The sequence below is a fragment of the Amblyraja radiata genome, chromosome 18, assembly GCF_010909765.2.
Source record: "Amblyraja radiata isolate CabotCenter1 chromosome 18, sAmbRad1.1.pri, whole genome shotgun sequence".
Taxonomy (NCBI): domain Eukaryota; kingdom Metazoa; phylum Chordata; class Chondrichthyes; order Rajiformes; family Rajidae; genus Amblyraja; species Amblyraja radiata.
Window position 1 is genome coordinate 60,773 of NC_045973.1, and position 15,166 is coordinate 75,938.

General features: G+C 48.8%; 1 long non-coding RNA gene across 1 annotated transcript; it reads left to right on the forward strand.

Annotated features, from left to right (window-relative positions):
- Positions 1-950: 950 nt before the first annotated feature.
- On the forward strand, positions 951-13,563 carry LOC116983016. Its single transcript, XR_004414596.1, has 3 exons — positions 951-1,156; positions 8,882-8,893; positions 13,551-13,563. It is a non-coding gene; the product is annotated as an uncharacterized LOC116983016 (long non-coding RNA).
- The last annotated feature ends 1,603 nt before the right edge of the window (positions 13,564-15,166 follow it).

A 15,166-nucleotide genomic window follows, 5' to 3' on the forward strand; every position in this document is an offset into this window, starting at 1 on the left:
TTGCAGTAGCGAATCCTATGGCAATACATTGACCACTACCTTAACCCACTGGCACAACAACACCCCAGCTACATCAAAGACACCTACCACTTCACCCGAATAGTTAACTCCCTCAACATACCACCCAACGCAACACTCTTCACCATGGATGTGGAAAGCCTGTACACAAACATAGAGACAGACAGGGGGATACAGGCAGTTAAAAACATCCTACAGAGAAATCCTGACCCAGAGAGACCAGACGAGGCCCTAATTAAACTACTGGATCTGGGTTTGACTAAGAATGACTTTGAATTTAACGGGGAGTTCTATTTACAAGTCAAAGGTACAGCAATGGGGAAGAAGTTTGCCCCAGCTTATGCCAACATATACATGGCAGAATGGGAGGAGACAGTTTTCCACAAATGTCCAAAGCGTCCAATGTGCTACTACAGATTCCAAGATGACATTTGGGGAGTGTGGACACTCAGAGGGGGAACTACAGGAGTTTATTGACATACTCAATGCCCACCACCCATCCATCAAGGTAAAGGCCATGACCAGCCAGCAGAGGGTGGACTTCCTCGACACCACTGTCTTTAAACTACCATCAGATACCCAAGACCACAAACTAGCTACCAAAGTCTTCTTCAAACCCACAGACACCCACACCCTCCTACACACCACGAGCCACCACCCAAAACACACCTTCAGGGGTATCGTTAAGTCATAACTGACCCGCTTCCACCGTATATGTACTATGGAGGAGGATTTCAACCAGGCCACAAGCACCCTTTTCACCGCCCTCAGACAGAGGGGTTACTGCAAACGGAAATTAAGACGCATTAAGTCAGATTTTCTAAAAAGCATACAAGCGCCCAGACCTAGGCCGGGGACGACATTGAACTTGCCACTAATAACAAGATATGGCAACATGGCTGTCCAGGCTCACAAAATAGTTAAGGGCCGGTTTGAACAAATCCAAAGGGGATTTGCCACACTAAAGGGGTACAAGATAATGTCAGCATACAAGAGGGCTAAAAATCTAAAGGACATCCTGGTCAGTACAAGTCTACACACAGCCCCAGACTGTGGGCAGAGACGGTGTGGGGCCTGCACCCACTTAGCAATAGTCAAAAATATAGAGAACAGTGTAACAGGGGAGAGAGGCCAGATAGTGCAGAGGATAACCTGTGAGCAAAAGAATGTGGTGTACGCAATTAGATGTAAAGAGTGCAACTTACTGTACATAGGCGAAACAGGCAACAGCATCAGAGTCAGACTGACAGGACACCTCAGCAACATCACAAGGGGGGACCAATCCATACCCATTAGCAGACACTTCCAGCAACATGGGATCCAGTCCTAGAGATCATGGGCCTGGAAACAAACATGAATTGTCAATAGGGAATCGGAAGAGAGCAGAGAGGCTATGGATTGAAGCGCTACAGACAAAAGAGCCCAATGGCCTAAACCTTGCATAAACTCAAACCTAGGGTGGATCCTGACTGACTCCCACAAATCTATGGAAGGGCAAGTGCAAGGCAAATAGATTTGGACAAGGGTGATGAAACCGTGGGCCAAATACCAAGTGACAGTACATGGTGAAAAGGAATCCCCAGGGGGTGATCAATAAGCAGCAGAGGGCATGTTTCCCCACTGTCCGATAAATCACACCCTAACGGCGATACAACAGTTCGGCGATACAACAATCACTGATAGTTTGATTCCTCCCAACATTGTTTTACAACTTTAACCACTAACACATACTTGGATCACCAAGTTGACAGCCCATCTATCAGGCAATGGAGGCGTTTGGACACATTTTGGATGGGCACCATAGGTTCTTGGTGCCTCGACCATAATTAGAAACCCGCAGCAGTGCAATAAACAGAGCACCGGGTGACAAAATTATATTTTCTGCAAAATGAACACCCAAACACGTGGACAGTGCTTGGAGAAATATCTCCAGGAAGGCCCCCTGCATGTGACCACAGCAGTGAATCCTGCAAGTTATCAGAATACATTGACATAATCAAATGGCTCAGCAACACCCCAGCTAAACCAAACACTGTTCTGTGACTGCCACTGTATACCATGGGCATCAATGCCTGTACACCAACAGGAGCATACAGGGCGTTCAGAATATCTAGTGAACACACACCCATTGCTTTAAATGAAAACATCCTTTGAATTAAATCGGCGACAAACGAAAGTAACAGTGATGGGGAAGCAGTTTGCCCCAGCACATGCTAACATTAGCAGATTGGGAGGAGATTGTCAAACCCCAGCAGATATTTCTACCAGCATATAACCTAGTCTTTGGAGACTAGGTGGAAAGTAACAAGAATTGCTCACTCCTACAGAGGAAGACGGACTAGGAAATTGTACCACTGCAGATGTATCCAAATCAGAGATTTAAACCAACTGCAAAAACTACAGTACTTGGAAGGGCAGCATTAATAAAAGTGAGATTTAGCAACAATACTAAACTCTACTTTCCCTGTAACAGGAGCCAACTGCAATTACTTTAACCTGGGAACATGGCTGTCTAAAAACAAAGTGCTGGAGGCATTCAGCAGATCAGGCACAATCTGCCTGACTGCAAGTGGAATGGACAGATGACAACTCAGGTCAGCAACCTTCCTCAGACTGATGAAAGCGAGTAAAAAGAGGCAGAGGCACGCAGGACAAAGCCAGCAAGGAAATAGGTGGTACATGCGAGGCGTGATTAACATATGGATGGAGAGAGTGCCAAAGGCTCAAGGTGAAAGAGACAAAATGCCAAATAAGGAGAGAACGGAAATATGAAACTAGAAGAGATGGATGGAAGGGATAGAGGGAATATGGGACTGTTTGAGAGACGAGCGTACAAGAAAGGCCTAGTTAGTTGGTATTACTTAGTTATTACTATTTCATTGCATTTACTTATTATTTAGTTATTATTAAGTTATTATTATCGTTATTATTATCAAGTTATTATTATTTAGTTAATGAGGGGAAGTATGCTCATCTCTCAACTGTCCCATATTTCCTTTTTACCTTCCAACCCCACCTCGCCCTGGTTTTACATTTCACAGCTCTTGTCCTTATCCAACATGTTTTATCACTTTCACCTTCAGCCTTTGGCACTTACTCCATCCATTTGCCCATCACCCACTCACCTGTAATCCACCTATCACTTGTCAGGCAGTGCCCAACCCCCACCTCATTTCCAGCTCTCCCCCATATTTCAGACTGAGAGCTCCCGACCCGATTGGTCATCCGTCCAATCCTTCAAAGGTTGTCAAACCAACCAAGTTCCTCCAGCACTGTATTTACTCACGATTCAAGCACGGGGTGGCTCGTGTTGCAAAAAAAACACCAAAAAAAACAAAAAAAACTTTGCAGCACGAGGAATTTAATTTAGCAGACACTCATAGCAATAAAAAGCAACAGAACACAAAGTTCAAACTCTTCCCTTCTTTGGCCTCCCGCGGTCTGGGCCCTAGGGCCTTCCGTTGACGGCACGATCTTGACTCCCGTAGCCGGCGGTCGGGCCGTCCGTGTCGGGGGTCCTACATCGGGGGTTGAATCACAGCTCACTCGGGGTCTAGTCGAACCTTTCGCGTTCTTTGGAGCTTCCCGACATCGGTCTCTACCAGAGACTGCGAGCTCCTCAATGTTGAAGAAACACATTTGGAAAAGCCATCAATAATTGAACACATTTATCCCATTAAACTGAAGAGGGTTACAAATACGTACCTTATCTTCCAATGACATCCATAAAGACAAAATCCAGGAAGACTTGATGCTGAAAAATCAAATTAACATAACATCTTAATGTTTGAAATGTTCCAACGTCCTTTTCTACAATTAGACAAGTTGCTGGAGTAACTCAGTGGGTCGGACAGTCCTGGGTGAGAAGATTCTAGTCCTCAAGATAAAAACACTTGGAAATGTGGACAATGCCTGGAGGTGTATCTCCAACCAGGACCATTGTGTCTCTGCAGTCTGGACTCCTACAGTTTGGATCAATATTAATGTAGTCGAATATATTTAGACTACCTTAAGAGTTTAAGGTCTGAAGACTCCCAACCCAGAATTACCAATCCATGTTCTCCAGCGATGTTGGTGCACCCATCGAGTTGCTCCAGCACTGACACAATTTACAAGCACTGACACAATTTACAAGCACAGCAACACCACAGTTACATCAAATACCCATTATATTTCACAAGTGTTCTCCCAACCTTGTTGCCCTATGCCTTACAAACATTCAGTGGTGCCCAGATGGTTAAAAAATACCTGGAAAAACCCAACCCCCAGAGTTTCAGTCAAAAATATTAAACTCTACTTTCCCTGTAACTGAAGCCAACTACAACCAGAGAACATGGCTCTGTCCAAAGACAAAGTGCAGGAGGCATTCAGCAGTTCAGGCACAATCTACCTGACTGCAAGTGGACTGGACAGATGACACCTCAGGTCAGCAACCTTCCTCAGACTGATGAAAGAGAGTGAAAAGAGGCAGAGGCATGCAGGACAAAGCCAGCAAGGAAATAGGTGGTACATGTGAGGCGTGATGAGCATATGGATGAAGTGAGTGCCAAAGGCTCATGGTGAAAGAGACAACATGCCAAATGAGAGAACGGAAATATGAAACTAGGAGAGATGGGTGGAAGGGATAGAGGGAATATGGGACTGTTTGAGAGATGAGCGTACAAGAAAGGACTAGTTAGTTGGTATTACTTAGTTATTACTATTTAGTTGTACTTATTACTTAGTTATTATTACTTAGTTATTGTTATTTAGGTATTGTTATTTAGGTATTACTTAGTTAATGAAGGGAAGTATGCTCATCTCTCAACTGTCCCATATTTCCCTTTTAACTTCCAACCCCACCTCTTCCTGGTTTTACATTTCACAGTTCTTGTCCTTACCCAACATGTTAGATCACTTTCACCTTCAGCCTTTGGCACTTATTCTATCCATTTGACCATTACCTACTCACCTGTAATCCACCCATCACATGTCAGGCAGTGCCCAACCCCCACCTCATTTCCAGCTCTGCCCCATATTTCAGACCGAGAGCTCCCGACCCGATTAGTCATCTGTCCATTTCTTCAGAGGTTGTCAAACCCACCAAGTTCCTCCAGCACTGTGTATCTACTCATGATTCAAGCATGGGGTGGCTCGTGTTGCATAAAAAGTTTGCTTTGCTACATGAGGAATTTCATTTACCAGACACTCATACCAATAAAAAGCAACAGAACACAAAGTTCAAACTCTTCCCTTCTTTGGTCTCCCGCGGTCGGGGGCCTCGAGTCTTCCGTTGACGGCACGATCTTGACTCCCGTAGCCGGCGGTCGGGCCGTCCGTGTCGGGGGTCCTGCATCGGGCGTTGAATCCCAGCTCACTCGGGGTCTAGTCGAACCTTTTTGCGTTCTTTGGAGCTTCCCGACATCGGTCTCTACTGGAGACTGCGAGTTCCTCGATGTTGAAGAAACAAATTAGGAAAAGCCATCAATAACTTAACACATTTATCCCATTAAACTGAAGAGGGTTAGAAATAGGTACCTCATCTTTCTATGACATCCATAAAGACCAAATCCAGGTAGACTTGATGCTGAAAAATCAAATTAACATAAGATTTTAATGTTTGAAATGTTCCAACGTCCTGCTCGACAATTAGACAAAGTGCAGGAGTAACTCAGTGGGTCGGACAGTCCTGGGTGAGAAGATTCTAGTCCTCAAGCTAAAAACACTTGGACAATGCCTGGAGATGTATCTCCAACCAGGACCATTGTGGCTCTGCAGTCAAGACTCCTACAGGTTGGACCAATATTAAGGTAGTCCAGTACATTTAGACAAACTTTCTTAAGGGTCTGAAGAGTCCCAAGCCAGAATTACCAATCTATATTCTCCAGTGATGTTGCTGGACCCATCGAGTTGCTCCAGCACTGACTTGCAATTTACAAGCACAGCAACGCCCCAGTTACCCCATCAAATACACATTAAATTTCACAAGTGCTCTCCCAACCTTGTTACCCGATGCAGTACTCTACACGTGGACATTGAAATGTTATATATAAAGAAACATTCAGTGGTTAAAAATACCTGGAAAAACTAAACCCCCCAGATCTTCAGTCAAAAATTGTCGAGTCAGGGTGGAAAGACCAAGAGCAGAGCCAAGGAGCGGCAAGGACGAGAGTAGAACTGAGAGTACTGAAGAAATGGATTATAAATTGTAGATGCAGCCAAATGTATGGTGAGACAACAAGCTGGAGTAACTCAGCGGGCCAGGCAGCATCTGTGGAGAACATGGATAGGTGACATTTCACAGAGTGCTGGAGTAACTCAGCGGGTCAGGCAGCATCTGTGGAGAACATGGATAGGTGACGTTTCACAGAGTGCTGGAGTAACTCAGCGGGTCAGGCAGCATCTGTGGAGAACATGGATACGTGACCTTTCAGAACAGGACCCTTCTTCACGTTGTACTAAAATAAATACATTAAAACCAACTAAAGTGTGGAAACAGGCCCTCTGGTCCATTAAGTCAGCACAACCCAACAATCTAGTACTATCCCACACACTAGGGACTGTTTTCTTATTATGCAGTAAAACCAATTAACCTGCAAATCTGAATGTCTTGTGTTGGAAGAAGCCAGAACACCTGGAGAAAACCAACATGGTCACAGGCAGAACATACAAACTATACAGACAACACATGTTGTCAGGATTGAACCCAGGTCTCTGTCGCTGTGAGGCAGCAACTCTACCACTGTGCTGCCCAATCTTTCCCCAAACACTGAAACCCAACAGAGGTTTTGAAACAGGGGCCTTACCTTAAAGTAATCTCCAGAAAGACGAGATCCCGAGAGCTGACAAAGATGTAAAAAACAGTCAAATTAATACACCACAAATATTAAACTCTACTTTCCCTGTAACAGGAGCCAACTGCAATTACTTTAACCTGGGAACAAGGCTCTGTCTAAAAACAAGTGCTGGAGGCATTCAGCAGATCAGGCACAATCTGCCTGACTGCAAGTGGAATGGACAGATGACACCTCAGGTCAGCAACCTTCCTCAGACTGATGATAGCGAGTGAAAAGAGGCAGAGGCACGCAGGACAAAGCCAGCAAGTAAATAGGTGGTACATGCGAGGCATGATTAACATATGGATGCAGTGAGTTCCAAAGGCTCAAGGTGAAAGGAACAAAATGCCAAATAAGGAGAGAACTGAAATATGAAACTAGGAGAGATATGGTGGAAGAGAGGGAAATATGGGACTACTGTTTGAGAGATGAGCGTACAGAGGAAGGGAAAGGACCAGTGTTAGTTGGTTAGTTAGTGAGTTAATTAGTTAGTCTGTTACAGTCAATTCGATAATTAGCACACCAGGGTGTTGTCGGGGGGAGGAGGGAAGTACTCATCTCCCATCTCCTTATCCCATATTTCCCTTTTACCTTCCCAACCCACCTCCCTCTTGTAGAAGGACTTGTTCGACACACAAAGTCTCTTACTAAGTATCTTTATTAAGTCACTACACACATTGTGCTCTAGCTGTCCGTGGTCATCGCTGGGACTAGAGAGCGAGCTAGAGGCGGGGAAGCTACAATTATACAGGAGACAATGGGGAGTAGTTAGTAGTGGTGAGGTCACTATGTTAAAGGAGCATGCACTGATCTACATCCTTCCTCTTGGAAACAAAGCGACCACGGCTCATACGCTAGAGGCAAACCAGCAACAGTTGGAAAACATTATGAAGCAGACTACTCGCACACTCCGTACCGGACAGGCGGCTTGACCAAACGCCCAGAGCGGGTGCGCAACCCGCCTTCCCCTTCCACCGCAGGAGCTACAGGAACGGGGGCAGGGACAGATGGGGGAACCGGGAGACAAACGCCCAGGGGAAGGAGGAGAACGAGGTGAAGGAACGGGCTCCTCAGCAGGTGAAGAAGGAGAAGGGGGACCGCGTGGGCTGGGCACCATGAGCTGAGAGGGAAGAGTCCGTGGCATGCGAGGAGTGACAGGGGCAGGAGGAGTCGCAGGCGGCGGTGAAAGGACTGGTGGCGGGGAATGGACAGGCGGCGGGGATTGGACAGGCGGCGAATACGGGTCCGCGGGAGGCGGAGCAGGCTCGTTGACTAGCAGCAGGTGCTGGCGTGTCCGACGGTACACAATGCCCTCGTAATTAATCAGGTAGGACCGGGGAGAGTCGGCATTGCCAACGACAACGGCCAGCCGGTGATGACCGGAGGTGGACATCATCCGGACAACCTGGCCTGGGAACAGACGGGGAAGCAGTCGGGAAGATTTGTCAAAGGAGCGCTTTTGGATGACCTGTTTCTCGATGATGCGCTCCTTGACAGCGGCTGCTGGTGATGTGGCGAAAGTTCCATAGGGTGGCGAAGGCAGCGAACTCTGCGCTGGAAAACTGTCCGCCGTTGTCGGATTGGAGAGTCACCGGGGAACCAAAGGTAGAAAAGTGGCGGCGAAGCTTCCCGATGACGGCAGCAGACGTGAGGGAAGGCAGCTGGTCCACCTCGAACCAGCTGGAGTAGGAGTCCACCAGGACCAGGAAGTGTTTGCCACGCCATTCGAAAATGTCAGTGGCGACAGCCATCCACGGCAACTCGGGAGCCGGCTGCTGCATGAGGGGTTGGCGTCGTTGATGAGGCAGTAGGCTGTTGCAGGCAGCACAGGCGGAGACCCTGTCACGAATCTCCTGAATCATGCCAGGCCAGAAAAACTGGGCTTGGGACAAAGTGGCCTCCACCCCGGGGTGACCGTTGTGTGCGGTTTGGTAGTAGTGGTCACGCAGAGCGTCCGGCACCACGACCTTGTGACCCTTCACCACCACGCCGTTGTGCAGCACCAATTCGTCCCGAACCAGGAAGTAGGGTACGGCACCGGCCGGTAGGGAAGAGCGTCGGTCAGGCCAGCCACGGCGGATGATGCCCGCAAGCTGTTGCAGGGCAGGATCAGCGGCAGTGTGTTCGACCAGGGACTGCATCTGCCAAGAGGGAACAATGTTAACGTTCAGTACCATCAGGTCAGACGATTCGTATGGATGGCAGGCAACGGAAGGGAGCGGCGCACGGGACAATGTGTCGGCCACGAACATTTCCTTGCCCTTGCGGTACACAATGTTGAACAGGAAACGTTGGAGCTGCAGCATCATTCGCTGCAACTGCGAGGAGGCCGCATGGATAGGCTTGTTCAAGATAGAGACCAGCGGCTGGTGGTCAGTTTCAATGGTGAAAGTGTTGCCCAGAATGTAGTCTTTGAATTTGGAGCATGCGAAAACCACGGCAAGGAGCTCCTTCTCGATCTGAGCGTAGCGCTGCTCAGCAGGGGTCATGGTGCGAGAGGCATAGGAGACAGGCAGCTGCCGATCGTCCTGGAGCTGCAGGCAGGCAGCACCGAGGCCGAACCGAGATGCATCGCAGGCGAGGACGATTGGCCTGTTCAGGTCAAAGTACGTTAAAGTCAGGGTGCGAGCGAGCTTGGACTTCAGGGCTACGAATGCTGACTGGTGATGCAGTAGCCAGACCCAGGCATTGTCCTTTTTGATTAGCTCCCTCAGGGGAGCACTCAGTTCGCTGAGGTCGGGTATGAACTTACCCAGGTAGTTGACCATGCCCAGAAAGCGCTGCAGGCCGGGCACGTCCGTGGGAGCGGGCATTTCGGTGACCGCCACAGTCTTCTGGGGGTCTGGCTTTAGTCCCCTAGCCGTGAAAACGTGGCCTACGTACGTGACCTCCTGAACGCGGAACCGACACTTCTTCGGGTTAAGTTTGAGATTGATCTCATGAGCCCTGTCCAGGACTTGCCGGAGGTGCAGGTCGTGCTCAGCAACGTCCCTCCCGTATACCAAAATGTCATCAACAATAATAGCGCACGGCAACCCGGCAAACAGCTGTTCCATGGACTGCTGGAAAACCTCGCTTGCTGAGTTGATCCCGAAGGGCATGCGAAGAAAACGGAACCTGCCGAAAGGTGTGCTGAAGGTGGTCAGGAAGGATGAACGTTCATCCAGAGGGATCTGCCAAAAGGAGCTTCTGGCATCCAGGACCGAGAAGACTGTAGCAGGACCGACCTGTGCAGGGACGTCCTCCACCGTCCGCATGGGGTAGTGCGGGCGTTGGATGGCAAGGTTCAGGTCCTTCGGGTTGATGCAGATCCTGATCTCGCTCGCATCTTTCTTGGCAGCGACGACCATGGTGGAGACCCACAGGGTGGGTGCGCTCACCTCCTTGAGAATGCCCGTGGAAACCATATCACGAAGTGTGGACTCCACGCGGCCCTTCATGGCAAATGACACACGGTGGGCCGGTCTAATCACCAGGTCGACCCCCGGGTCAACAACGATCTTATAGGCACAGGGCAGTTTGCCCAGAACGTCATCGAAATGGTCAGGATACTCTATCAGGGGGTCCATGGGGGCCTGCACCAGGTGGACGTCGCGGTGAAAAGAGACCAATCCCAAGTCCTGGCATGCACGGGCGCCCAGCAGGGTGACGTTATCAGAGTCCAGCAGGAGAAAAGTGAGGGGCCGAGAGGTCTTGAGAACTGTACAGATAACCGTGGCCTTCCCCACGGCGACCAGAACACCTCCCCCATAAGCATGAAGGCGGGAGTCATCGGGAAGCACTCTCTCCCCCGAGCTTATCTGTTTGAAGAGGCGAACAGACATAACATTGGCAAACGCACCAGTATCGACCTTGGCCGAGAAGGAGTGTCCATTCACAGTAACATGTATGGAGGGAGCCGTTATCAAAGCAGGTGCACTCAAAAGCGAAAACACAGTCGGATCACCATGGGAGGAAATCGTATCAGCATCAGGGAGTTCGAGCTGGTACTGGGAACCAGGCGCACTATCAGTGTCCGCAAGAATGTTTAGACTCCTTCTAGGAGCAGGGACAGGTTTCCCATGAGAACGACAGGCTGCAGAAAAATGGTTGAGTTTCCCGCAGGAGTTGCAAGTTTTACCCAGCGCTGGGCAAACGTTGTACTGGTGCGAGGAGAAATTACAATTTTGGCATCGACGAGGGGTGACCTTAGCGGGAGTAGAGGGGGTTAACTGGCGAGGCGGGCTATTGATCCGCCGGCGGCCAACGGTACCGGTGAAGTTGATATCCTGGGACGCCGGGTGAGATACGGAGCCGACAGCAGAGGCCATACGAGCAGAATGCATGGCATCCTTTAGCGAGAGGTCGGGCTTCATTAGGAGATCTTCGCGCAGCTTAGAGTTTAGGAGACCGTTGACCAGGACGTCCCTGATCAATTCGTCCGTAGTAATCGCTTCAAGGCGGCACCGCCGAGCCATATGTCGCAAAGAGGCAATGAAAGCGTCAATGTGCTCACCGGGAACCTGACGTCTTGTGAAGAACTTGAAACGCTCAATAATGTTATTGGTGGGAATGTCACATAGGGCAGTAAATTTGGTCATGAGACATACCGGGTCATGGCGGTCTTCCGGAGGGACGAACTCGAACGACGCATAATGTTCCATAGCCTCCGGACCAGCCAGGTTGAGGAGTAGGTGAGCCTGTACCACAGGAGTGGCACCGGGATGAGCGATAGCGATGTAATGTTCATAGTCGCGCTGGAAGACAGTCCAGCGGTGCACGATGTCCGCATCAAAAACGAGCTTGTCAGGACGACGGCACGAGTTAGCCATAGTAAAAAGTAAAGGTGGGGACACAACTGGGAGAAACAAATAATAAAATAAAGCCGATAAACAGGAGACGCAAGTCTACCGCGCTGACACCATGTAGAAGGCCTTGTTCGACACACAAAGTCTCTTACTAAGTATCTTTATTAAGTCACTACAAACATTGTGCTCTAGCTGTCCGTGGTCATCACTGGGACTAGAGAGCGAGCTAGAGGCGGGGAAGCTACAATTATACAGGAGACAATGGGGAGTGGTTAGTAGTGGTGAGGTCACTATGTTAAAGGAGCATGCACTGATCTACACCTCTGGCTTTACATTTCACAGTTCTTGTCCTAATCCAACACATTTTATCACTTTCACCTTCAGCCTTTGTCACTTACTTCACCCATTTGCCCATCACCCACTCACCTGTATCCACCCATTTGCCCATCACCCACTCACCTGTATCCACCCATCACCTGTCAGGCAGTTCCCCACCCCCACCTCATTTCCAGCTTTCTCCCATATTTGTCTGAAGGCTCCCGACCTGATTCGTCATCTGTCCATTTCTTCAGATACTGCCTGACCCACCAAGTTCCTCCAGCACTGTTGTTTATGCTCAAGATTCCAGAGCCCCGAATTGAAAGAACCGTGAATAAAAAATAATTAGAGATAGCGTGGAAACAGGCCGTCTGGCCCAGCGAGCCTGCACAATCCAGCGATTACCCCGTACACTAGCACTATCCTACACACTAGAGACAGCTTACTAAAACCAATTAACCTACAAATCTCTGATCCTCTGGCCTACCGAGTCTGCAGAATCCAGCGATCACCCCATACACTAGCACTATCCTACACACTAGGGACAATTTACTAAAACCAATTAACCTACAAATCTGAGCCAGCCTACAGATGCTGCCTGACCCATCGAGTTCCTCCAGCTCTGCTTTTATCACTAAAGATCTAGCATCCTGAATTATAAAACCCTTGACCAAAAATAAATAGGAAACACCATTGTTAATCTTTCAAAAACCTATCCCCACCGAAACCAAAAAAGGGATTGAAATAGGGGCCTTACCTTCACACCATCTCCATGAAGATCAAATCCAGATAGACTGGATAAGGTTGCAGGAACGTTACAGGGCGTGCAGCAGTTCACAATATCAGAGGAAACCCGACCGCAACAGACCAGACTCTACTTTAACCGACAAAAACATTAAATGAGACTTGTGTATCAGGAGAACAGCAATGGGGAAGAAGTTTATTCCATCTTACGCCAACATTTGGCAGAACGGGAAGAGACAGTCTAACCCCAGCAGACACTTCCAGCAGCACAGGTCCAGTCCTTGGAGATCCTGGGTGGAAACAAATACAAATTATTCAGAGCAAACAGATGGCAGCAACAGACACTCGCCAAACCAAATATAGATTTAGACCGACTCTAAAGAACTACAGTAGGGTGAATGGAAGGGGCAGGATTAGTAAATTGTAATAAGACTCAAGAGCCATGACTATTAAACTCACTTTCCCTCAGATAACTTTAACCAAGGAATAACTAGGTCAGAAACAGTGCTGGAGGTACTCAGTGGGTCAAGCACCATCTGCCCGACTGCAAAGGAATGGACAGATGTTTCAGATCAGGACCTTTCTTCAGACTGATGGAGTTGGGAGAAAGCTGGAAAGTGATGGGAGCAGGACAAAGCCTGGTGAGTGATGCTGGATACAGTTGGGGGCTGATTAGCTGATAGGGGAGTAGTGAGAAAGGCTAGAGGTGAAGAGGAGACAAGTGTCAGACAAGAAGAGGTGTGACATGCAAAGCCAGAGAGAGGGATCTGGGAAAAGAGGGGAATGTGGGACAGGGATGAGCGTACATTAGAGGGGAAAGGAGTAGGGTGACCGGAGTGTTGAGTGTGGTGCACACCAGGGTGGGGAGTGTAGGGAAAGAGGGGGTGTCCCTTCATCAGTACACTCATCCCCATCTCCAAATCACATTTCCTTTTATCCCTTCTGGTCCCATTGCACCCTGATATCCGGCCCATTACACCCGGATACCCAGCCCATTGCACCCGTCCCATTACACCCGGATATCCGGCCCATTGCACCCGGATACCCGGCCTATTACACCCGGATACCCGGCCCATTGCACCCGTCCCATTGCACCCGGCCCATTACAACCGTAAACCTCACTCCAGCTTTACATTTCACACCTCTGGAATGTTTTGTCATCTTTTCACCTCTAGCCTTTGTCCTTTTCTCCACCATCTGCCCATCATCCCTTCACCTGTATCCACCCATCACTTGCCAAGCTTTGCCCTATTTCCAACCTTCTCCCACTACTCCAGTCTGAAGGCTTCCAAGCTGATAAGACATCTGTCCATTTCGTTCACAGATGTTGCCTGACCCGCCGAGTTCTGCCAGCACTGTTTATTTGTTCCATGGCATGGCCAAAACCCAGAATAAATCCCTATTAGGATGAAGGCCAAGACAATGAGGAAGTGGGGAGCCTAATGAAGGCAAGTGGGTTTGGACAAGGGTAATGATCACATGGGCCAGACCAAAGTAGTCGTTCCCCAGTCAAGATCTCAGATTGGACGAGTCTTCAGGTCACCGTATCCTCAAGCACAAGTACACACCACGCAAAGCACAGAGACAGAAGGCAGCGCCATCCAGTCAAGTGGTGTCAGGAGAAGGTGATCACTGGTATCATGCTGGCGGAGGGGAATCCACCACATTGGCATGTGGAACCGACATCTCACCCCAATGCATCCCCCTCACTGTCCCCACCCAGACCAACAGCCCCAGGTACAGGCAGAAACTCACTACTAAATAGAGACACAAGTACATACCAGTGGTCCCTGTTAAACACCTTCAAGTAGGCCCAGACCACAACTTTAATGAATAAACCCTAATGAGGGGAAGGGGCAATTTAATCTTTAAACTAAAGTGGCCTCAAGCTGAGAGAGGCTGAGCCCAATTAGAGAAAACTATTGTTAATCTTTCCCAAACCTTCATCCACACTGAAGCCCAAGAGAAGGTTCTAAACAGGGGCCTTACCTTTGTACCAACTCCATAACCATATTCACATAGAACAAGTTATATACAAAACAAACCAATGTCACGTTAGTGATTTGAAGTCTGCCAACATCCTCCTTCACACTGGACACCTAGAGAGGAAGAGATTCCAATTGAAATTAAATGTCATGAGAAACAGGATCAGCCATTGAAAGGATTGTAGTGAACCCTACAGGGTAGCAGAATAAAGGTACACAAAATTGCTGGAGAAACTCAGCGGGTGCAGCAGCATCTATGGAGCGAAGGAAATAGGCGACGTTTCGGGCCGAAACCCTTCTTCAGACTGATGGGGGGTGGGGGGAGAAGGAAGGAAAAGGGGAGGAGGAGGAGCCCGAGGGTGGGCGGATGGGAGGGTGGGAGGAGACAGCTAGAGGGTTGAGGAAGGGGAGGAGACAGCAAGGACTAGCAAAATTGGGAGAATTCAATGTTAATGCCATCCGGACGCAAGGTCCCCAGACGGAATATGAGGTGCTGTTC